The following is a 7,530-nucleotide window of genomic DNA, read 5'->3' as shown; positions in this document are numbered from 1 at the left end:
CGGAGCAAGCAATATTTCTCACATTAATACAGGGGAAAAAACTAATGAAGATTAGTGTTATCAGGGTGTGAGGAGAGTGTGGAGGGGAGTTTCTTTTTAGATGGTTAGAAATAGATTTTCTCTTGTCATTTAAAACTGTACATTTTTTTTCCTTTGGCCATACTCTTTAACTACAACTTTAAATGAGTTTTACAGGCAGCTCTGCGTGTCGATCTGCTCTTACAGCTCTCTAGAAATGAAGCCTCACCAAGCCCATTCAGCCCATTCAACACATCACCAGGTTGGATCCTGAATGGAAAAAAAACCAAAACAGATGAATAAGTGTGAGCTGGGGCCGCTGACGGGCACCCACGTACCCTCTCTTACAGGGTTTTTAATTTCTTTTTTGGTGTAAGTTAGGAATAAAGAGATTTCCTGCTTAGCAACTTCCCCTCCACCTTGTAATAAGCAAACAGAATGGGAAGAGAGGATTTCTATGCTCTTGGTCATATGGGGAGATGATGAACCCCTAACTTTCTTCCTCTGGCCTCCAGAACAGGAACTGGTGCTGTGAGATCTGTTTGCACCCCTCGAGCACCAAAGCACTGGCGTGTTGTAAGATTAGAAAGTCTTGTGATCCCCCCCCAAAAGCCTGTTGGTCACAGCCAGGTGTGAGTAAGAGAAAGTGTGGCTCACACGTGGAGAGCTTTTTCCTTTGCATCCTTCCTCTCTCCTCAGCTGCATCCTTTGCATCCTTCCTCTCTTTGGGAGTGTCTTACCCAGACCTGAACAAGACCCATCCCCTTCAGGGGGCTTTGCAAACATCAGCTTGGCTGGATCTGACACCTGGGCCTGGGTGGAGCTGTGGAGGTGCCTCTGTTGCTGCGCCCAGATTGATGGGACTCGTGTGGTCATTTGTGACTTCTGGCCCCACCACATGCAACAGCCAAGCTACCTTTCAGCATAAAACACGGGCAGGGGAGCTCTTTGGGTGACGTCCCCCGCGCCCAGCTCCAACAAGCTTTCTGTGACTGTGCTTTAGGGCTATTTAAACTCACCCACTGATTCCTCTGGTTACTTCTTGATGCAGAGAGGGGATATAAGAAAGAAGGATTAACCAAAAGTTGTTTGCAACTGTCTCTGTTGAAAGACTTGCCTTACAAACTAAAAACCTGTGCTAGCAAAGTAGCTCTGCCTTCTCTTACAGACTGTCCTTTGGTGGGAGAGCTTGGCAGAAATGGCAGGAACACAGGAGAATCTGCCTTTTATCTGATTTGGCTTGTTTTATGCAGCTCGGTTCCCTGCAAGAGCTTTAGATAACACTGAGGTCCTAGGGAGCAGTGTTAGCAATGTACCCATTGCCATGTCATTTGACAAAGTCCCTCTATGCCAAGTGCTCTGGATCAGTCACCTTGTCTTTTCCCTGGCATCTAGACAGTTTCCTGGGCTTAAAAAGATATTGGGTTGTAAGTCTAAAGCAGAAACTGTAGTTTTTTGCCGATCTTTGAGTATGGCAACTTTTTAGACAAAGGGTTTCTAGCAGTAAAAAGGCAAGTGTTTCGGACCTTGTTAATTGGTACTTTTTATAGTTTAAAGAAGTGCTTTAAAAGGCAGCCAGGGACGCAGCTTATCCTATGTAAACATTAATATTCTTCTAAACTGATCCTCATTAATTCACTGTGGACAAATCTTAATTCAGTGTTACATTATTTGTGCGGAGTTATTAGGTAGAGCAGTGTGCATTTTAGCAGCACTATCAAATTGTGCAGTAGCTAGGCATACATTGCAATATTTACTTTCCCCCCTTCAAAAGGCATGTCCACCCTTTTCTTTCCCCTTCCCCTTCTCAGGGGTTTTCCTTGGGTTCAAGGGACCCTGATTCACCTACTCTGGGCACTATCACCAGCCCTCACGCTTTCCACTCGCTGATCTTCAATGTATGTCACAGCAAAGAGCAAACTAAACCCTTGTTCAAGCTGGAAAGTCAGCTCCCACGGGCTGGAGGAGGTGCTGGCCACCCCTGAGCATGGTGGTTTCATTGACGTGGATGCCAGCGTTAGGAGGAAAACTCTGCACTCCGCTGCTGAGATGTAGGAGGCACTTAGAGTAAGGTGGTTTTGTTCTCAGACGCTACAGTTCTCTGCCCAACCCTGGTGGGTGCTGGGACCTTTACTTTCCGGAGCCTTGTGGGCCGTAGCGCTCAGCGTCCTTGCAACCAACAGGAGTCCTTGGTGCAGTGCAGAGCGCCAGCCTGCCGAAACAGAGGAGAGCGTGAGGAAGAGTCGAGTGCCTAAGCTTTGGTGGTGGTTGTTAAGAAAAAGAGCAGATTGGCACTGGAGGAAAGCACACTGACAGCCCTGCTGCACTTCTGAATTAATTCTGGCAGGGACCGAAGCGATGCTGTAGCAGAGGCTTTGCTACGGAGAAGGTCTGTCAAGGTCTGTGGGGTTTTTCCCAGCTGTGGTCTCCTGCAGGACTGAGGCAGCTCTTCCATGACGGAGGGCAGCACCGACTGACCTAGAAAAGCTGAGTTTATCCTGCATCCTAAAGCAGCAACCTGTTATGATCACAGTATTTCATACAAAGGTGTCTAGAAAGAATGCCAATACTTGGCTATTTGGAGAACAAGGTGGATATAAAAGGCATGAAAGAGATGTTTTTGCACAAAGGTGCCATCTCTTACTGCTGCAGTAAGAGAAAAGCACAGATACACCAGAAAGTGTGTGTGCTCTGGGATGTCATATAGCCTCTGTGCGTGCTCCCATCATTTGAGCAGTGACTGGTACCTGCTCAATTCAGAGATCCCGGGTGCAGTTTCAGTAGCTTTTTTTTTTCTTACTCTGGCATGGACATTTTCCGAACCAGAAGAGTAAAGGATGCAGCCAGTCATCATTTCTGAGAAGCCAGCTACAAGTTTTATAATAAAAGCTCACAGATATCTGGGTTTGAGCCAAAGCTATCTTCTATTGTCAGTATGATATCTGCCTAAGCAAAGGTCTGTTTTTCCATGAGCAGCGTAGTTGCTGGCGGAATGGAAAGCACTCATCCATTGCATGTAGCGCCTTGACTTTTGATAGACCTGCAAAGAAAGAGTTTACACTTTGCACACAGATTATTGTCAAGAAGTGCAGATGTAAGTACAGTGAACTCGCTGCTGAAAATAGCCTGGCTCTCCTGACTGGCATACGAGTGTGAGTCTCACAGGGCTTCGTGCAGTGACAGTGCGTGTGTGCACGTCTTCTTTTACCACTAGATGTCATAAACTGGTTTTTTACCCTCATTTTCAGAAGCTGCTTTCAGTGTGTGAGACATCACTTGATGGAAACAGTCACGTTGATAACCCCTGAATAAGCTTCCCTTTTTGGTTTTGGGCATTTTTTTTTTTTTAACTCTGCCTAAGACTGGAATAAGACAAGCAATACACCTTTTTTAACACCTCACACATGTGCCAGAACGTTATTTCTGCCGTGCTGCAAATGAAACACTATGGCATGTTTGCTGCAGTCTCAAAGCTCATTTGGGCTTTGATTTGCATTTTTAACTTTAAACTGCTTCACCGTCCTTCCTGAAAGTGGTGATAACATTAATGTACTCCTGTTTGCTGAGCAAAAAATGGTGATAGTTTTAGCTTTTCTTAGTTCAAGTCCAGCTCAGAGCTTGCTGTGTATCCATTCTGTGGCGAGGCTGGGAGGTTAAAACCAAACCAAACCAAACCAAACCAAACCCAACCCTCCGTCTGGAGGCTGATTAATGTTTTTTGCCAAGAGGTGATGCCTCCTAACAGGGGAGCTGGGAAGTGTCCTAACATGTGTATCAACCTTTCTGGAGCTAGAGGAGTTGCACTTAACAAGTAGGACAAACCAGCAATTTTTCACACTTTACCCTAGCTGTATTTGAAGACGGGCATTGTAAAATCTCTGCTCTGAACTGTGCAGCCATGTCAGGCATAGAGGATAGACAAGACTCTACTTGTGTGGTGTCAGATCCCTGGCTGCTCTCTGATTGCCCCAAGAGATCTCAAGACACCTTCCTGATGAAAACGCACATATTTGTTTGCAAGGCGCGCTTTGCTTCGGGAGGTGTTAGCATAGCCTGTGAGCGTGCAGAGTAAGCTGCACACTGGGGAGAGATCAGACATTTCTGTAGACCCAATTAAGGATCCAATGCAAGTGCTGAGCTAAAAAAGTGCTAGAAAAACTACTCCTTCTCTTCCATTTCATCTGTGCTTCTTTGGTGCTTGCTTCATAGCTGTTTTGTTTCCCTAAGTAAAAAGAACGGAGAATATCATTGGGGGAAAAGATAAGACAAACGAAACTGTGCTACTTCTTCAGAGCAAACAGTCTGCAAGAATCTGAAACACAACCTTGTTTCTTCCAAAAATGTCCATCTGTCTTGCAACCAGCTGCTCAGTGAGCACTGGAAAGCATTTAGAAATGTCCTGACAACCTCAAGAACAGGCTTGCTTTCTTCACCCTACACAGCTTCAGGGAGAGGCTGGGCTTGTGGCCTCCTCCAGGCTTTCTGATGTTCCCAAATGCTACTTGAGGTGTTAATGGTTCACGCTGGGGAGAGCGCAGAAAGTGCCAGGATCACACTGACATTACTTCAGCCAGCTCTTCCCGGAGACGAGCACGGCCACCGTCCTCGGTATGGAAGGCAGATGGAAATCATCTTCAGCCAGAGGGATTGCATCCTGCTGCACCGTTGGTTGAGCATTCTCTGGCCTCTCCTCAGTGTTCTGTGCTGGTACGGGGCAATGCTGCAGGGACAGCCTGGCCCCGTGTGAAGGGGTGCTGGTGCTCTGCCTGGTGCAGGGCGGCCTCTTTGGTGGTGGGGTAGGTGTGAGCCTTGGGGTGAATGTGCTCATGGCTTCCCTGTGGTCATGACCAATTTTTTTTGCGGGCTTTTGAGTTTCGGAGTGGCAACAAAGAAGGACGTTTCATGTTGGGGTGTCAGTTGTGAAATGGATGAACCCATGTTTGGTTCCTATGGAGGGAGTTGTGTAGATGAAATGTGTGAAAGAGAGGTTTGTGGGGCGTTGTTGGCTCAGTTATCCTGGAAAAGACTTTATGAGCGAGCAGACATAAAGCAGACCTTTATGAGGTCCCACACCTCCAGCGTCCATGTCTGCTCAAAGCCCTGGGGAGTGACACACGTTCCCGTGAGGAGGTTGGAGTGAAGATGGAGCCCGGGTACCCCTGTTGTGTGATAGCTGACTGAGCCCGGTCACCGGGGCTGTGACAACTAGGCAAGTCCTCCTCTTTGGCAAACCTGCCAACTGCTAAATAGGTGGTTGATAGCCATGTTTACGCTGGACACATTTGCTCAGACAGTTCAGTTTGGAGCTTTAAAGGACAGAAATGCTCTGTGGAACCAATTGGGAGGCCTGTGCAAATGCTAGAAAAGGGCAAATGTGAGATGGCTGCAACAGTGTGCTCAGGGGGCGAAGGAGGACCCAGGAGGCAACTGGGCCTGGGAGAAGCTTGGCCTGCTCAGGAGGCACCAGGTGTGAAAAGCAAGGTGGAGAGCAGCTGCAAGGAGAAGAGAGAAGCAGGTGAGCATGGCCACATGAGACTGAGGAGCTCCAAAACTGTTTGCTCTAATGATGGGGGTTTTTGCTCATCTCCAAGAGGGAGGAGGTGGGGATGACTGATCTGAGTTGACTTCTCTGACCTTCCTTCTTTACCCTTTCCTTCAACACACCTTCTCTCCCCTCTTTCCTCCCTTCAGGAAGGCCTTCTCTGTTGTTCTTGTGCAGGTGACACAGAAATTTGACTTGTTTCACTTAATGCTGAACATGAGCGTATGAGTTGCATTCCCCATTTATCTTGTGCCTTCTGCCTTGGGCTAGACCCTTTGAGGGTCAGTGCTTCCTAGAGGGGAGTCTCACTCCTCCTTGGGAGTCTGTTGTGCTGCAGATTCATCTAGTGCTAGAGGTGACTTCGAAGATGTGGCCTCCCCGTGTGTCATTGAGGAGCTGGAGGTTGCTTTGGATGTTGCAGCAACATTTCTCTAGATGGATGTGGAAAGGAGGGAGGCAAATTTCTTCACTAAGCACCAGAGTGACTGGGGCAAGGCTATTGATTTGACCTAGCTGCCAAGTTCATTAACAAACTCATTATGGGGGCTATCTGAAGGAGGGATTAATTCTTTTTATAGATGTGATGGATTTATTAAAATTAGTTTCCAAAGATAAACACAATTACCAGAACTCCTCATTACCCATAAATTATCTTCATGGAGTATGGGTCCCTGGGATGGAAGATCTGCCCTGTCAGAAGTTTAGGAAATATCAAAAAAAACAAACAAACAAACACACAAACTCTAGCAAACAACAAGGGAAGCAAAACTAACATAATTAGGTCCCAAGAGACGCTTATTCCCAGCTCAATGTAGAAATTAAGTCAATACAATTGAATGGTTAAATATTGACTGAATTGTAATATTTAATCAAGTAGTATTCATATTGCTCCTCTTTCGAAAGTGATTTAGCTGGTTGTTTTATTGGCTTTTTAATCAATGCTTTAATTATATTGGTGCTCTAATTTCATAATAAGCTTGCATTAATTAAGGTAGCTCTTCTATATGCAGAGAGTAATAGGAAAACCAAACCAAATAAAAAGAATACGCTTTTCTCATTCTCCAGAAGAGATGTAGACTGTGCTATTTACACTCATTTACTCTTGCAAAGGAAAAAGACACTGGGAGTTTGTATTACTCAGAGTGACCATGAATTCTTTATTCGTTGCTTAGGTCAGCTCTGCCTTCGACTTCAGTGAAAGATTTGTGAAAATAAGAACTTGGATCAACAGTATCTTACCAGGTTATTGATCAGATTCTGAAAAACAAAGTGTTTGGATATAATGGAAGATAAATGCGGATCCCCCAAAATAGAGAAATACTTAAGCTTGCTCTTGGGCCAGCCTCTGTCTCATCTGGTGTCATTCACCTGATGTCAGCTCTAACTGGAGGGATGAGGGTGGGTGGTGAGAAAAGAAAATGGACCTTTTTGTTAAACAGGAAAATTTGCCTTGGTGCTCAGGACACTCACAGATTGATACAGGCTGGGGAGAACCGTTAAGCGTTTGCCTATCATTTTGTCCTAATGGCTAAACGAGTAGGGACAGGCTTCCGGAGGTTAAATGTGGATGGCTACAGTTCAGATGCCTACATGGGAGCTCGTCTTCCTGTATGAGTAGGTGTGACTCAGTAGAGTCTAGGGCATAATTTGGATGAACAGCTCGTTAAACTGCTTATCAAAACTGCCTACATCTGCACTGTCACTGTAGCCTCCCCTAATAACCAGTGGACTTCTACAGCGTAAACTGGCTGCCAGTGGTTAAGGTGAACACCCAGAGATAAAGATGTTTTGTGCTGTAGTTGGGATAAATCAGGGAAGTTGTCTCCTGTGCCAGCTACCTCCATGCTTTGGCCAACCCACCTTGGTGGCTGTAGTTTAGTGGGACCAGGGACAGCATGGGGCTTGTGGCGGCCTCCGAGGTGCTCCTGGCTGGAGGCTTCTTGTGTTTGCTGTGCAGCAGACCCATTACT

The sequence above is a fragment of the Pygoscelis adeliae genome, unplaced genomic scaffold (assembly GCF_000699105.1).
Source record: "Pygoscelis adeliae isolate BGI_AS28 unplaced genomic scaffold, ASM69910v1 Scaffold282, whole genome shotgun sequence".
Lineage (NCBI taxonomy): Eukaryota > Metazoa > Chordata > Aves > Sphenisciformes > Spheniscidae > Pygoscelis > Pygoscelis adeliae.
Note: the sequence above shows the minus strand (reverse complement) of the source record.